This window comes from Cyprinus carpio, chromosome B18 (genome assembly GCF_018340385.1).
Source record: "Cyprinus carpio isolate SPL01 chromosome B18, ASM1834038v1, whole genome shotgun sequence".
Lineage (NCBI taxonomy): Eukaryota > Metazoa > Chordata > Actinopteri > Cypriniformes > Cyprinidae > Cyprinus > Cyprinus carpio.
This window is the reverse complement of record NC_056614.1, coordinates 12,047,097-12,064,754: the sequence shown is the minus strand read 5'-3', so window position 1 is coordinate 12,064,754 and position 17,658 is coordinate 12,047,097. Positions and strand designations below refer to the sequence as shown.

At 38.5% G+C, this 17,658-nt stretch overlaps 1 long non-coding RNA gene across 1 annotated transcript; it reads left to right on the top strand.

Moving 5' to 3' along the window:
• The first annotated feature begins 3,019 nt into the window (after window positions 1-3,019).
• Window positions 3,020-7,015, top strand: LOC109077291. Its single transcript, XR_006157086.1, has 6 exons — window positions 3,020-3,577; window positions 3,948-5,550; window positions 5,661-5,735; window positions 5,841-6,001; window positions 6,072-6,209; window positions 6,340-7,015. It is a non-coding gene; the product is annotated as an uncharacterized LOC109077291 (long non-coding RNA).
• The last annotated feature ends 10,643 nt before the right edge of the window (window positions 7,016-17,658 follow it).

Sequence of the window (17,658 nt, the reverse complement as noted above, 5' to 3'; positions counted from 1 at the left end):
TTCATGAGAGTGTAACTGTGATAGAAACAATAGTCCAGTATATCGCCCACCCTTAATTCTGCTGTTGGAGAGTGTTCCTATATAAACTACAGCAGTGCTAGTCCATAAAATTTTTAACCAGATGAACTATATATAAAAAAAAATCCATGTATGTTCTTAGACAAACCTGTTACATGGTGTAATGCCATATATGGTCTGTATCCTGTGGTGACATTGTTGTGTTGGGTCATGTGCAGTTCGCGCTGAGGCCTGTTAATAAAGTCGCAGATTGATTCAGCTCATGCTTGTTTATTGCACTGAACACAAACATGGTGTCAGAAGTAGGCACTAAATCCTGAACATGGCCTTGGATAGCATTCCCGCCCTTACCAAAAAGTAGTATACTTCAAGTTTATTTTATTAAGTATACTTAAGTAAAGTTCAAGTATATTTAGACTTTTTGTAAGTATAAATCAAGTATACTTAATTGTCATTATAAGTATATATCTTAGAAGTACATAAAGCCCATTTCTGAGAAGTACATAAAAAGTAAACTAAAAGTATACTTTCCTATTTTTTAGTTTAAAATAAGTATACTAATAGCACACTTGAATAAACTTCTTTTTCGTAAGGGCGCTCCCGTTGGCATGTGGATGTCAAGGGATATATAAAAAAACTAGCTACTGGGTTAACTGAGAAGCCCAAAGAGGTGACAGCGGCGCTTAATGGGCAACGAATGTCGACATATCTACAGCCACAATATTGTGTTGAGCGAGGAACAAACGAAAGATCCGAAAGCCATACTCAATGCCGTAGGAGACTACTTCAAGCCTGCGAAAAATGTGATCTACGAAAGGTATATGTTCAGGTGTTGCAAACAGAAAGTGGACAAGTCTATTGACAGTTTTCTAACGAGGCTGCGGAAATGAGCATCAACCTGCGAATACAGGGAACTCAAAGATGAAACGATTTGTGATAGACTTGTCCTGGTGAACTAATGGGAACACCAGGCAGCGCCCATTTTGTGAACGTAAGCTGATTTTGTCTCAAAGTTTAGAAATATGCCTATTGGCAGAAGTGACAGAACCATGTGTAAAAGCAATTGACAACACAATCAGTGACAGTGTGAATGTTGGACAAGCACAGAGACTGAAACGCCAGGATCGTGAAATGAACAATGAGCAAACGCTCAGGACTGTGTGTTTAATGACCCAGTCGAGTCTGTCCCAGGAAAGATCTGATTTGTGCTTGACAGCAGCATGTAGCCAGTGCAGTGCGCACCATGGAATGTGCTGGTTGCCTTGAGGTTTCATCATTATTTGTATGGCAGGGAGACAATCACAGCTGAAACCGACCATAAGCCGCTCTCGTTGCGCAAGTACTGGCCCTTCAGAGTTGAACTGAACATTCAGAATGGTGTGCTATTCAGAGGTCAGTGCGTTATTATACCGAAAGCACTGAGAGCAGAAATGCTGACTCGCATTCATGCCACTCATATTGGAGGAGAGGGCTGTTACAGATCCATGGCTAGCAATTCTCCACTGGCGAAACACACCCACAGGGGGATTAGACAGCAGTCTTGCACAGTGACACATGTCCTGTAGACCCTTTAGGACGGGACTTCCCATGACAAACAGTTTGCTTTTCCCAAAAGTTGGTAGAGTTTCTGAGAAACTGAGGTGGAAACGGCGCACAACATAATTTCACTACAATGCGAGAGCCAAAGACCTCCCAGAGCTTAATGTTGGTGAACAATTCAGAATGAAACCTCTGCCTAAATGCGCTCTGTCTCTATATGCGTTCAGGGTGCGTGGCTTTGGACGGCGATTGCAGGGAGGGTGGGACAAATCCAAATGTTTCAATTTTTGCCTTATTTAGAACATTTGTTTGCATAACTATTATTCATTATGTAGCCTAAACATATAGCTTTATACTTCACTCATGTTCTAAAATCCGTGTAAAATCCTTCACATGCACAAAAATGTTTGTTTGGGCGCTGCACGCTGATTTTACAGCAGACCTTTTAAAATAAACAGTGTAACTTTTATGTTTGGTTGACTGCATTTTTAGTTTGATGATGAATGGCTGAAATGTCAGGCAATGGTAGAACTAATGTTGTTTGTGTGTGCATGAGGCGCCTGTGCGATCGGATGTATTAAATCAAATAAATATATAAAGAAAAGATATAAAATGCTTTAAGAGTGTCACAAAAATGTGACACCCCCCCCCCCAAAAAAAAAAGACATTCTAATCTTACTGGTTAACAATCGACTAATGAGCTTCGTTTGATGGTCAGGAAAATAAAAATGAACAAAATGCTGTCACTTTTCTTAATGGTATTACAGTAGTAGAATATAGCCTAAAGTGGATATATAGCGTTTTGCAAAAAACAAAAAAAACTAACAAAAAAAAAAAAAAAATGTTATGTTGTGTATGTTCTGGCCCAAACTAACTCAGAATCTTATTATTATTAATCAATCTTTGTATATACTATTCCATATATTTATGATGTATTGTTTTTTTTAACCAATTTAAGATGTTTGACAATGTTAAGATAAATATGTTGCATTTTGGCATGGTTTTTGACTTATTTATGAACTATATGGACATAAAATTAAATAAAAAATATCCTGGATTTGAAGAATATTGTGTCCCTGGCCTTCACTGAGCTCAAGTAATAGTTTAATGTACAAAAAATTGTGAATGAACTTGACTGTTGATGTCTTAAATAATAATATCAAATAACCAACATTTCTCAAAATGGATATATCTCGTTTTGCAACGAAACTCTTCATTTATACTTCTGCGTCGCTGTCTGCGTCGACGTGCAGTACACATGCAAACCGCTAGTCTGCCGTGTCCACGGGCATGTTGCTGGTGTAACCCGCAGTACCATGGCAAAAACCGAAGAAGAAAGCTCGTCAGAGAAGCATTACAGCCGTGACAGCTGCAAATAAATATCAAATCATTAAATTATTATTTAAAACTACAAAAAGGAGACAACAACGGAACATGAGCATTCTTTCAATCTCCTCAAGGACTTGTACCACGGCAGATCAATATCGTTGGTCGCGGACAACAAGTGATGTATAATGCTGTGTAGTATAATAAATGATAAGACACTTGTGTCACGCCTGCCTGGCTTTGTTGTGCTGGGTGTGCTCACTCCACCATGGACAGAATATGTTTGAGCCGTCTCTCTCCCCCCAATCTGAAGGGGGAGCTGTCTGTTTTCGGTCCATCTGACAGTAGCTGATTGGCGGGACTGTATAAAAACATCTCCTGCCAGTTGTTCAGGGGTTGCTCTGGGCTGCGCGTCTCTGCTTTGCTCTGGCCTCCAGGCTGGTGGCAGCACCATTTTTGCCTTTTTGCATTACACATAGTTTACACTTTACTGATCTGCACTACACTTTTGTTTCTCAATTACTGACGTAGTACATTAATTGATTCAAATTATGATTTCATTGTATAATTTAATGTTTAATAAATTATTTTGGATTTAACTTAACAAGCGGTGTGGTCTTCCCTATGTCATTGCTACTGTGAGCCAGGTAGTCGTGACATATGGGGGCTCGTCTGGCCATTTGGATCCCGAAATGTAAGTAGACTACTATAATTCGCAATATTGTGTAGGCATAGTTGCGTGGGTAGTGCTACGTTATTGGTTCACATTTTTGTGAATGAACCGTACCGGTGATCAGCTGGTGGTAGTAATCTAATCAGCTGGCACGCGTTGTGTTTGTTTGTTGGGGAGTTCCGCATCGAGTGTTCAGTTAATGAATTGAATGGTACTTTAGTATTTTGATCGCTAAAATTAGTTTTTTGGTTGTGGAAGAAACTGGGAGTATTTGCGCAGATTAGAGCAATTTGACCAACCATATTTTGTTTGTTTAGGTGGAGTAACAAAGTGTGTTAGTAGGGCTAATTGCAGGATTGCATTTTACGGAGCTTGTTTTATCCCCAATTAGTGCGCTTCGGCGTGGGTTTAGGTTGCTGGTCACTGAAGTCCGAACGAGGGCACCGCCGTGGAGCACCGGCTGAATTGACTTGTGTCGGGACAGTACAATTCCAACTGTATTGGTGAGTAAATTAGCGTTGTTCTTGGACTTAGTGTGAACATCGATCAGAATAGTAGGGGGGTAAATGTTTAAGGGGAAACTCCGTTGTTGTCCTGTAACGTGAGCTGCATTCCGCTTAGCCCGATTTAATTTTTGTGGTTGGAATTTTTGGGTTTAATAACCCGAAAGATGTTGAGATATAGGCCTAGTTTTTGTTTGTTCGGCTAGATGTATTGCTGCTGGGTGTTTATTTGTAAACATAGCCAGGTTTGATTGAGTGATGATTTGTAATTTAGGTTGTAATAATGGGTACACTTGAGGCGTTTTTGGCTGCTCCTTCAGTGGCCTTGCTTGCAGCATTAAATATTAAACAATTGCATAGTGTGGTCAAGCACTATAAAATTGATGCAACATTGCCGAGGGGAGCTAAAAAGCATGAGCTGCTTGACTTCATTCGTGTGTGTTTGGTTGATAAGAACGTGTTACCGGACGAGAAATTGCCGAAGCGATGTAGTCAGGGAGCGTCGAGTTCATATAGTGAACTTACTCCATATAGTGAGCCCACTCTGAGTTTGATGGTAGGCCCACAACTAAAATCCAGTGTATTAACATTTGAACAGCAGGTTGAATTGTTAAAACTGCAACATGAGTTGCAAGTGGAACAAAAGACGTTGGAATTGGAACAGGAATTAGCAAGGAAAAAATTAGATGACGAATTAGCTCAAAGAAGACTTGATAATGAATTGGATTGTAAAAGGTTAGAAGCTGTACAAAAAGATAAAGATCGTGAGTTGGAATGGGAAAGAATGAAAAATTTAGAGCAGGAACGTGAGATTGAGCGTACTAGGCTGCAATTAGTAGCTGAAGGCAAACTTGGCAAATCGCAGCAGTCTGGCCTGGCCCGTATGATCAAGTTCCTGCCTAAGTTTAATGCGCATGATCCAGATGTGTTTTTCTCGTTTTCTCGTTATTTGAGAATATTGCTAAAGAACGTCGTTATATTCGTGTTAATACGGACACATCTGTGTTTTCCAATTCAACTGCACGTGGTAAACCATCGGATTTTGATCTTAAAACAGATTGTAACAGATGCTACCATTATCCATTTACATCCAGTCTTTGTGCTAAGCTAGGCTAGCGGTGGGTGCATCAAATAACACTTACAGAACGCACAGAAATGAAAAAAGTATGTATGGACTTATCTAACTCTGGGGGATACTGTGAATAAGCTAAAGTCCCAAAAAGTCGGAGTGTTCCTTTAACAGGCGATATGATGTTCTGTATGCAGAAAACCGGTTATGAGACGATTGTGAACGAAATCAAAGCACTGAACGCGGGCGGTATGATTCAACTATTGTTTCTTTATTTATTAAAAGCAAACATACCATTATGTATAACGAACTCATGTTTATGTACGTTCTTTTTTTATTATTCCCGCTGACCGCGCAACCTCCACAACCTAACGTTGCGGTCGAGGTGCCCGGGATTAGGCCTGACATCACCCCAGCATCCGGTAAGTTCTGTCAATAATTTATATTATGTCGTAAAAATAAAATAAATTGTACTTGTGCTAGGCTTGGTGTTTATGATCGTTTTTTTCTTTCTCATTATTCATACAAACAGCGAGCGCTCAGTCGATTAGTACAGCGAGGGAACGAGCCGTGAGAGATACGCTAACTGAAAACAGGGGATCGCTCTGTGGGTTTTTTTTTTAAAAAATTTTTATCAACATCTAGACCTATAAATATTTCTCTTACAATGTCAGAAGAAAAAAGACTAAATAAAACTTTGTGTCCATACTAGCTTGTTTAAGACGACTTGTTAACCGATACAGACCGTTACAACTGCTGATCGACATGAAACAGCAAACAGTGCTAGACACGGGCCATCGTTTGGAAGAAGAGTGGCTGTGACTGCTCAGATCCATGCACTGCCGCAAATATCTACTAATTCTGCACCTATTGGTATGTATTAATCATTTATATTATTATTTAGAATATAGTTGTATCATCCTTGATGGTAGTTCTGATGCAGGTGTTAGAAGATCATGCCAGGAAGACCAGAACGTGACTGCTCTGCCGGTTCAGGCCAATGGACAAAAGACTGCAAACCCCTGTGAGATCAGTGTGATACCTAACACCCCTGAGCGAAAACGTCCAAGACAATCAACTCGTGAGTATAGAGGAATGAAATTAAATGATGATTATCAGTAGTAGTATTGGTATTAATTATTATTATTATTATTATTATTATTATTATTATTATTATTATTATTATTATTATTATTATCAATATTGTACAGAATCAGAAGACACAGAGTTCTGGAACGAACATTTTGCTCATGCATGGGATGGATGTGATATGAACGCCCCATCTAATGTGGATCAAGAGAAGAATTTAAATCAACCCACAGACACTGTTGAAAACGCCGCAGATTCAGATGATGATGCAGACAAGCTTCCTTCAAACCAGGAGGAATACAAGAACCAACAGCAGAATGACACAAACAAAGACATTTTGAACAATATTGCCAAGAGCCAAGAAAGAATTATAGAGGACCAAGCACGTTTTAATCAGACTATTGCCAAGAACCAACAGTAGAATGACGCAAACAAAGACATTTTGAACACTATTGTCAAGAACCAAAAAAGAATTATAGAGGACCAGCAGAAACACTGGATCATCCTTAAACAAATTATTGCGTTACTAAAACGTCATGATGGCAGACATGCTCAGACGGCCTGTGAACAGGAAATGACTGTAACGCTGTTAACTGAACTGCTGGGGCTTTTTAAATAACTGTATTGGTGAGTCCTATTTTTTTTTTTACCCAGTTTTTTTTCTTCCTAAGTGTGTATTGTTTTTGTCACAAGTGTGCATAGATGTGGTTTTATGATTAGATTTTTTCCTTCTACGTTTAGTTGTGTGGGGTGTATTTTGTGAATATTTTTAAAATAAATTAGAGTTAGAAATGGCTGCGACACGTTGTCGGGAGTCATGTGATGGTGAACAAGATCCTCTGTTAAGGAGCAATAGGGATGATAATTTCCAAAATCAACAAAACACTACAGAAAAGCTACTCAGGCTCATACAGACTGTTGATGAGATGAAAAAACACAAGTCATCTAAATTGTTAAAATTAATAAACGTGGTACGATCAAGGGCAGAGCCTCCTCCAGAACCAGCTTTTGATTTTGAACAGTTTGTAAATTCTCAACAGCTAGGTGAGGTGTGAGAACTACGACCATACCCAATTTTTGAACCGTTTGTAAATTCTCAACAGACAGGTGAGGGAGTAGGTACCCGGCCACACCACACGCTTGACCTAACAGACCCCTGCATGGGTCTCACACAAGCTGAAATAGAAACACTTGTAAGAGAGGGTGGTGATGTGGCTGGATACACAGTAGTACCACGAGGTCGATTCAATGGTTTGGAAATCCGCAGGCTTATAAATCTAAGGGAGATCTTCAACAGATCTATCAGACTACACTGTGTTTTTACATGACACGTTTTCTGAAATAGTGGCATTTTCCAGATTATTAGGTGGAGATGGTAACATCACTTTGAGCGGTCCTAGCTTGACATCTGATGTTAATACACTCTTGTCAGCTAGCAATGATTACAGTGTCGATCTCTTTATCAGTGATCTTGAAAAAATCATGCAGAGCAACTCGGATGTACAGTTTGATGAGTGTTTAAATTTAAAAGTGTCTATAGCAAGAAGCAAACAAGGAGGAGCTCAACGAAAATTAAGGGATCTATCCCACGATCAAGTGATTGGTAAGAACAGACTTAATTTGTTCAACCCCTCAAACATTGCTGGGGAAAACAATCTTTGTTTTGCAATCTGCTTAGCACACTTTCTTAACCCTCAGAAACCACACACAGACCTAGAGTCCATAGCGTCAGCATTGCAGGAGTCTGTATAATACACTGATCAACATATGATATCACTTAATGATATTGCTCAGCTTGAACGTATGTTGAATATTAAAATAGTGGTCTTCTATAGAACGAATACAGGAATGTTGGAGAAATATGCAAACACAGATGTACCACATCCGAAAACAGTGTTTTTGTACCTCCACGACAATCATTATTTTATGATTAAAAATCTGAAGGGATTCATTGGCACACCGTACTTGTGTGAGTATTGTTATCAAGGGGTTTACTGCACAGCGAGATCACAGATGCCGATACACCTGCGATGTTTGCAACGCTTCTGAATGTCATCTTTACCCCAAAAAAACAAAACACTGCGGTGACTGTTTGAGGTACTGTAGGTCAGACTATTGTTTTCAGATGCATAAAATGCCGCCTCCAGGTCAGAAATTTGCACAGTGCGACGTTACCAAATATTGTGGTAAATGTAAAAGACGATATCATGTCAGCGGCACCAACCCCAAGCCACACAAATGTCCTGCAGATTGTTGTTCACTGTAGTGAGGGTTTGGTTACCGACGGTGTGCATCAGTGTTTTATTCAGCTGATTAAGGTGAAGGAGCCAAATAATCGCTACATTTTTTGATTTCGAAACTCGTTATGAAAATAACAGGCATTTTCCGATTTTTGTATACGCGATCACGTTTGAGGGAGAAGAATTTTTGGCCGAAGGTTCTGATTGTGTAGATCGTCTCATTAAGAAATTCAGACGACATTGTTATAATAATTACACATGAATTGCACATAATGCATCCGGATTTGATCATTTCATTCTTTTGGAATACTTCACTAAGATGGGGATACCTCCTAAAATTACAATGCAAGGGTGTCGTCTAATCCATATGTATGACGAGGCATTCAAACAGAGATTTATCGATAGTTACAGTTTTATACCCATGCATCTAGCCAACACACCTGCTGCTTTTAATCTGACCAACTCTGTGAAGGGTTATTTCCCACATCACTTCAACCGTGTTGAAAATGATTCATATGTCAGACCATAGCCAGCCAAAGAGTTTTACGACGATGTCAAACAAAGACAGAACAGAGTTCGATGCTTGGTATAGTACTATCTCTGACCAAGTGTTTGATTTTAAAAAAAGAACTAGCAATTTATGGAAAAAATGACGTCGTCCTGCTTAGGGATGTGTGTATGAAGTACCGTGATGAATTCATTCTGTGTACAGGTCTGGACCCATTTAATTACACCACTCTGGCATCCACCTGCATGGCTATCTATAAAACACACTACCTCCCAAAAGACACAATAGCACTGACACACAACAGCGCATATATCAATCAGAACAAAACATACTCGAACGTATCAATTGAATGGCTTGAATATATCAGCAAATCATGTTCAGTAGTTGTTCAACACACGCTAAATCACGGTGAGGTGTCATTCGGCAAGTATTATGTAGATGGTTTTTATATCGATGGCGCAAATAAAAAAGCATTAGAGTTTGCAGGGTGTTTTTTTTCACGGTTGTGAACGGTGTTATAACCCCAATGATTTAAATCCGTTATTGAGGGTACCTTACGGTCTTCTCAAAAGACAATTTGATGACAAGATTGAAATTTTACAGAATGCATACAATCTTCATACCGAGATTCAGTGGGAATGTAGCTGGACCCATGCTAAACAATCTGATGCTGACGTGATTGCGTTCATGTCCACCTACAAACATCCTGAGAGATTGAAACCCCGCGAAACTTTGTATGGTGGTAGAACGAATTCATTCAAATTGTATCACAAGGCAGCAGAAGGCGAGGTCATACGGTATGTGGATTTCACAAGTTTCTATCCATTTTGTCAGGCCACAAAGTGTTTCCCGATAGGACACCCCCAAATAATTTTCAAAGATTTTGATAATCTTGAAAATTATTATGGCCTGGTTAAGTCTACGGTACTACCACCTCGAAAGCTGCTTCACCCAGTACTACCCTACCCCGCGCAGCTAAAAAATTATCTTTCCCACTCTGCAGGTTGTGTGCAGAACAGCAGAACCAGACACTACCGTGTACGCACACGGATGAGGAAAGAGCCATCAGTGGTTGCTTGGTAAGCATCAAAGTGCTAAAAGCTATTGAAAAAGGCTATGTTGTAGTAAATCTTGATGAGGTCTGGCATTTTCCCCAACGATCAGATACACTGTTCTGTGATTATGTTAAAACATTTTTATAGTTCAAACAAGAGAGTTCAGGGTTTCCAAAAGACGTGGTGACCGATGCAGACAAACAATCTTATATCATAGATTACTTTGAGAAAGAAGGGATTCACCTGAATGTGGACAAGATTGAACCGAACCCTGCGCGTAGATCGATAATGGAATTGGTCTTAAACTCGCTCTAGGGACGGTTCTGCCTTCGTGAGGTTTTACCTAAAACCGAAATACTTACAGATCCAGAACAATTTGCACGACACATTTTTAGCGCCGAGTACGACATCAGACATTTCTCATTTGTGTCAGACACTACAGCAATTGTACAGTGGTCTTACCCCAAAGGGAAAGCCCCCCAGACTCATGATGTCAATGTCTTTATTGGTGCTTTTACAACTGCCCATGCACGTTTAGAACTCTATGAGCTTATGGATAGGCTGGGTGATAGGCTGCTTTATTGTGACACTGACAGTGTTGTTTTATAACCAGAGAAGGTGAATATGAACCACCACTAGGTCCATATCTCAGTGATCTTACTGATGAAGCTGGACCCAATGACCATATTACCCTCTTTACCAGCACCGGCCCGAAAAGTTATGATTTTGTCACCGCTACGGGTAAGGTTTGTATGAAAGTGAAAGGCATAACGCTTAACGCTTTAAACTCTGAAGCCATCACATTAGATTCAATGATTGGCAATAAAAAAATATTGACAATATTGTTTTCATTTATTCTGTATGGCAACCTTTGTATGATGATTTGTTGAATATGTATGATAACAATATTAAATTTATTGAAGGAATTCCACAAACTTTGGATGATGAAGTTTTGTTTCCTGTCAATAAAACATCTCTTGTAGTAGTTGATGATTTTATGCTGCAAGCATCCAATAACAAGGAGATTGAGAAACTTTTTACAGTCCATGTACATCATAAAAATCTAAATGTTATTTACATTCTACAGAATTTATTTTTTCAAGGTAAATCCAGCAGAACTATTAATCTGAACACAAATTATCTGGTTGTCTTCAGGAATTCGAGAGACGCAGCCCAGATTGGTATTTTAGCTAAACAGATGTACCCAAATAACTCAGTTTTTATGGAGAGTTATGAAGATGCTACTGGCACCCCCTACGGTTACCTTTTGATTAATTATAAAGCAAAGACCCCCGGACAGTATCTTCTCAGAACTGCATTACTTTCACAACATCCTGTTGTATACCTCCAGAAAAAAAAAAAAAAAAAGACCGTAACTGATTAGGGGGAAAAAGATGTCTGGGAGACTTTTAAGAAACCACTCTCTTTTAAAGCTGTTATTAAAAGCAACACCCAAACAAAGACGTGTTATTTTACAGGCAGCCACAGATGAGTTCATTTTATGTTTGTGTGAATTAGCTCTTAATGTTCTCCATGGTAATATCCCGCTCACACAGCAGCAACACCAGAAGCTGAAAAGAAAAAGAACTGAAATCAAATTTGTTGCTGATAAGAAAGTTGGAGTCAAAAGAAAGAGACGGTTGATTAACCAACAAGGTGGGTTTCTTCTTCCACTTTTAAGTGTTGCAGTCCCTTTCATAACCAGTTTGATCGCATCTAATAAATAATGTCTGGGATGGAACATGCCGAGAGGATGTACCTGGTTCCACAAAGACAGCTGGATAAACTAAAGGCAGGTACTGCACGTGAATCTATACATCAGGTACTGGAGAACCATCTGGATATGACCATGAGGGATATTTTACACAGGAATGATCTGGAACCACATGCAAAGGCAAAGATGTATACATCTGTATTGCAGAGGTTTTTAACATTATCCAAGCTAGCAGACAGCGAGACCAACACACTAACATTATCACTTCAATCACCCGTACATGCTGACAAAGAAGAAGAACCAGCGGTGTCTACGGGTACGAACACCCAACATGTTAGTAGATGTTGTTGCAGACGATGTTTTTGAAGAATATCCCACAGAGGAATGAAAAAAATGTTCGCTACATTTTGGATAAAATGTCTAAAACCAAAGATATTGCTTCTTGGACAGAGTCGGGCAAGTTTGTGTTTAAAGGTAGAACCATCCCTGGTTCACACATGCTGGATTTAGTTAAAAGTGTCATGGCGCCGCAAAAGATTCTTGATGAACGGAGACCTACCGGGTGGAATGAGTTTCTGGAGGCGTTTGCCAGTTTAAACATGCCTTATTCAATGGTCCCAAATCACTATGTTAGACATACGATTAACTCTTTTAAAACCAAATCGACACCCCCAATAACCAAATCTTCTAAAAAAAGTAAAAAACATGAGATGGACCAAAGTACCCCTTCAGGACTGTTTAATTATCCAAAAGATGGTGTATTTAAATCCCCCGCTCTTGACCGTAGCAAATGGTTACATTTTTAATTGAGTTTTTTTTTTCCTTTGTTTTCTTTTACAGAGATTGTGTTCTCATTTTTTAATTTACCATGTTATTGATATTGTTGTGTGTATGTGTGTGTGTGTGATGTGTAAAATAAAGAGTTATAAAAAGAAATTTGTATTTATTTAGTTTTTATTATTGCGAAATATTAAACATATGACATGAACATTTCACCCGTTTGCGCACACTGAACTCACTTGAAAACATTTTCATTACATTGAGATTGTTTTAGTTTTTTACAAAAGCAGACACACGTTTGTAATTTTTAATCAAATCGTCACTATATAACTTTAACACATAATCATAATCATGGCCCCTTGCCATGTGATAGAGAAAGAACACACAATGTTGTCCGCAGGTGTCTGATGAAAAATCCTGGACTTGCACAGAGGAATATTGTACCACTCTAAAATTCAGTTTTAGAAAATCACTGATTATTAGTGGAAAACGGGCATAGTCATATTTATTTCCAAAGCTATCGAAGAAATATCCAATGCCGTCCTTGCTTATGTGGATGGCAAGCCAGTGTTCACCAGGGAGATGTGAAACGTGTGTTAAAAATAACTGATGATGGTAATTTTCTTAAAGGTGTTTGTGGTATGTAGTCGCAAGGGAGCACACCGAGAAAATGGGTGTTGCATGAAATCTTATCCATGATAGCCGTAAGCTGGATCGTGTTCATTATTATGTATTAATAGTAATCAACCAAGATCTGACGGCGGTTTGACACTTCAATGACACTGTCAAAAATAGAATAGACAATAAGGTTGTGTGGGGTAGAGGTTGTCTGAACCGTGCTTCAAGTCTAATATTCCCAGATTTGATAAGCGAGACGTGTTGTCCACAACCCTCGTCTGGTGTGAGATTGAATGCATAGAGGGTGTAACCATGCAAAAAGTCCTCTCTATCAACAGACAGAGCTTGGTTTTTGAGATGTTTTCCAGAAGCCAAGGCTATTTGGTAGAATTCACGCACTGCAGAACCACTCCCATAATTAGGTTGCAGAGGCTTTGGAGGCAATTGCTGACCGTCCAGATAAATAGATAAATTCTAAAAAAAAAAAAAATTCTAAATCATAATTTTTAAAGGCAAATGGGTTTTTATTATACAATCCTGTAAAAGCATCATTATCAACCATAGCTAGAACAATAGATTTTGGAAGAGTTCCTAAGAACAAGTTTTCTTGATTGCAGACTCGTGAGCCTGGAGGAATCGAAAAGTGTTTCACACAAATGCGATTGATAGGATACTTGGCGGTGGTTGAGAGCAGCGCTTGTGCGTGCCCCAGTCTCACAGCGGGTGCGACACTAACTTTTTTCACAAATAGCGAGGCTGACAGGATGTTTAACTTATAGGCGATAGCATCGCTCCTCATCAGACAGAATTCATCTTTACCCCGCGTCATACGAATTTTAATGTCGACGCCATTGAGCATCAGTTTTTCCTGAAAGAAGATATCGCTGTGAATGGGTGTTAGTAGTTTGACAACATTACTAGCGTTGGTAAAGGCGGCTCTCTTTGTCAGACCGTGATTTCCTTCAGCAGGGTCCGCTGCGTCCATATGGCCTGCTGTATCTTTATAGAACAATCCAGCGGAGAAAAGTGTTTCCAGGGTATGTTTATCATAATTTAGAAGACACTCAATAAGACAAGGATAAGCATGGGTGTTTGTGCTCTGTGATATCAAACGGTCCCCCAGTGACACATCAACCTGTGAAAATATTGTTGCCCCTGCGTAGCTGATTAGCCCCACTGGTGCTCCATCTGCGATATCTGTACCATCAGAATTAGTGATTTTGACCCGCAAAAATAATAAAACATTGTTCAAGTTGATGTAATCCGCTCCATTTCCTGCAATAAAAAACTCCAAAGGCGATGTGTCTGAAATCGCCGATAATGAGGGTACCTCTATATAGGTATTTTTTTCAACTGCAGTTTGTGTCAGAGGCACTGTGAACAGGTCAAGTTCAGATTTAATGCATTCTTCAGACATGTTATGTAGTAAGGCCATGATCTAGAAAATTGTTTTGACAGATTTCTTCGACTTTGCTGTTGTTACACGTTTTGCTGTCTCCTTGCGCTTGCGTTTTGCGACTGAGGTCTTCTTAGGGGTGCGTTTTCTTTTCTTCTGTGTTTGACCACTCCTTCTGGACCCCGGAGGCCTAGACATTATTTTGCGAGACATCACCATTAGCCCGGATCCGTCTTGAGCGTTGTTATTGTTAAAGGAGTGTGTTAGAGTATTGCTAACAACATCACTTAGCATGTTTTTTGCAGCTGATTTAAGATGAGGCCTGGCAATGCTGAATCCACGCTTTAGTAATGGCACGGCCATTCGAAAGAGCCCCCCTGAAAAGCCCACCTAGACCTAGCCCCATTCCATACATAACGCCACCCCCTGCATAACCAGGAAGGCCGTTACCAGCCTGATTTTGGTAATAGGCCATGTAACGCTCAGGATCCATTTTGTACGGGTTAGAATATGGCATTATTTATTTTTAAAATACACCCTGTTTCACGGGTCTGAAGTGTAACTTAGCACTCAACTTGTCGTAAGTGAAACGTACCTTTTGATTCTGATTGTCTTGGTAACACTTTATAATAATGTTCTGTTATAAGTCATTTATAAATTATTAGTTAATGATGAACGAATCATTTACAAAACATTATTATATGTTCATAAATGATTAATGAGTGGTATACTAATGATTTACAAATGTGTTGTAAGTTATCTAAAAAAAATTTAATCATGAAATAAATCAAACTGATCATTAGTAGATGGTTTATAAGTTATTAGTTGATACATTATTTATCACTTATAAATCATTGAAGTATTTCTGTCAAAATTGTTTTGTATAATTATCTCAATAAACAATTGTTAATCATGAACACATGATGAATAAACCATTAGTAAATGATCAGTATATGATTTATTGGCAAATTTGTTAGCTTGTCTGTGTTCATAAGCACAAACATGCAGGTATGCTAAAGCACTATTTTTAAGAGGAGTAATTAATTTGTTCTGAAGTTAATAAACATTTATAAATGCCTTAGTCAGATGATTCCAGTGGGTTGTGTTAAATCCTTTCACTCATCAGCACAGACTTGTTTTCTGTGTGGAGTGTGTGGATCTAGTGATGAAGTGAACCCCTTCCACTGAAGCTCACATCAGGTGCACAGAGTTAAAGACTCCATGTGTGTCAGAGAAGACAGCTGTCTATACCCTCACCAGTCAGTACTTAGTACACACTACACAGTGTTCAACACCTGTTACAGATGATGTGTAAACGCATGAATAAATAATTTACAAAGCTTTCCTGCATCCCCTAATCTAAAGTGTAAACTATTCATCACTTGTAAATGTGTTACATATCACTTGTAGACCTTTCTTACCTGTTACAAATTATTTGTATATGTATACAAGTAATTTATAACACTTTCTGCATCCCCTGATCTAAAGTATAAACTATTCATCACTTGTAAATGTGTTACATATCATTTGCAGGCCTTTATAAATTATGTACAAACTGCAGTTGGTAAATTTACCATGTATTTGCCATATGCAAAGGTTGTGGTATACCTTTCAGTTACAGGATATACAAATCTATACAAATCCCTTATATGATATTTAAATTATATTTTTTTATGCAAATATATTTTACTATTATATAGATATCTTTGAGCCTCTAACTCACTCCTTATACACGACGTTTTAGCCACTTCCCCAAAATAAAAACGCAATATAGATATATTGACAGCGACTATTATCTTAGTTAATATACTATTGTATAAAAAAGATCATTTTAAGCTCCATACTCCACCCTATAATCTTAAACATAACCATTTTGACAATATACAAAATGTAACAGGCAGATAAATGTACGTTAGTCACAATAATTTATTTAAAACATTACAAAAAGCAGTATAAAACACAGATAAAACGATGCGTGTGCTACATTACCAGTGTTCTGACAGCAAAACAATTTTGTGTGAGTTACAGTATGAAATTAAAATGTTTAATCGTTGCAAACATTCTCCTGATCTGCATTTCCATCCTTCAAAGCGTCGCGCTGCATCTCACTCAACACAATTTGGCATGTCGCAAACAATCTATGGTGGTCGCAAATCACAAGTGACAGCCAATAAGGAGCGAGGTTTGACATCACTGCCGCAAACCAGTGTCGTTGTGTTGAAGCGCCAATTTTGAAAGTTTTAACGGATGAGACGGCAGCTATCTACTGTTATTAATGTATAATGATTATATTACGGAAAACAAATCTTTTTCTCACACGGTGGTATCGTACGACTTCTGAAGACTTGGAATAAAATGCACAAAATAATGGACTACGTTTATGGTGTGTTTTCATGTTATGGTGAGCAGCTGTCCCATGGGAACCAAAATAAAAAATAAACAATTAAGTGCTGATTAAATGGTGGCAGAGTGTTAATTTATTTATTTAAAAGAAAAAAAAATAATAAGTTCAAGCTTGGGTAAAGTGATGGAATGAGATGGATCATGTTAACAGGAAGATCTACAAATGATATGCAACACATTTACAAGTGATGAATAGTTTATACTTTAGATCAGGGGATGCAGAAAGTGTTATAAATTACTTGTATACATATACAAATAATTTGTAACAGGTAAGAAAGGTCTACAAGTGATATGTAACACATTTACAAGTGATGAATAGTTTAGACTTTAGATTAGGGGATGCAGAAAGCTTTGTAAATGATTTATTCATGCTTTACACATCATCTATAACAGGTGTTGAACACTGTGTAGTGTGTACTAAGTACTGACTGGTGAGGGTATAGACAGCTGTCTTCTCTGACACACATGGAGTCTTTAACTCTGTGCACCTGATGTGAGCTTCAGTGGAAGGGGTTCACTTCATCACTAGATCCACACACTCCACACAGAAAACAAGTCTGTGCTGATGAGTGAAAGGATTTAACACAACCCACTGGAATCATCTGACTAAGGCATTTATAAATGTTTATTAACTTCAAAACAAATGAATTACTCTTCTTAAAAATAGTGCTTTAGCATACCCGCATGTTTGTGCTTATGAACACAGACAAGCTAACAAATTTGCCAA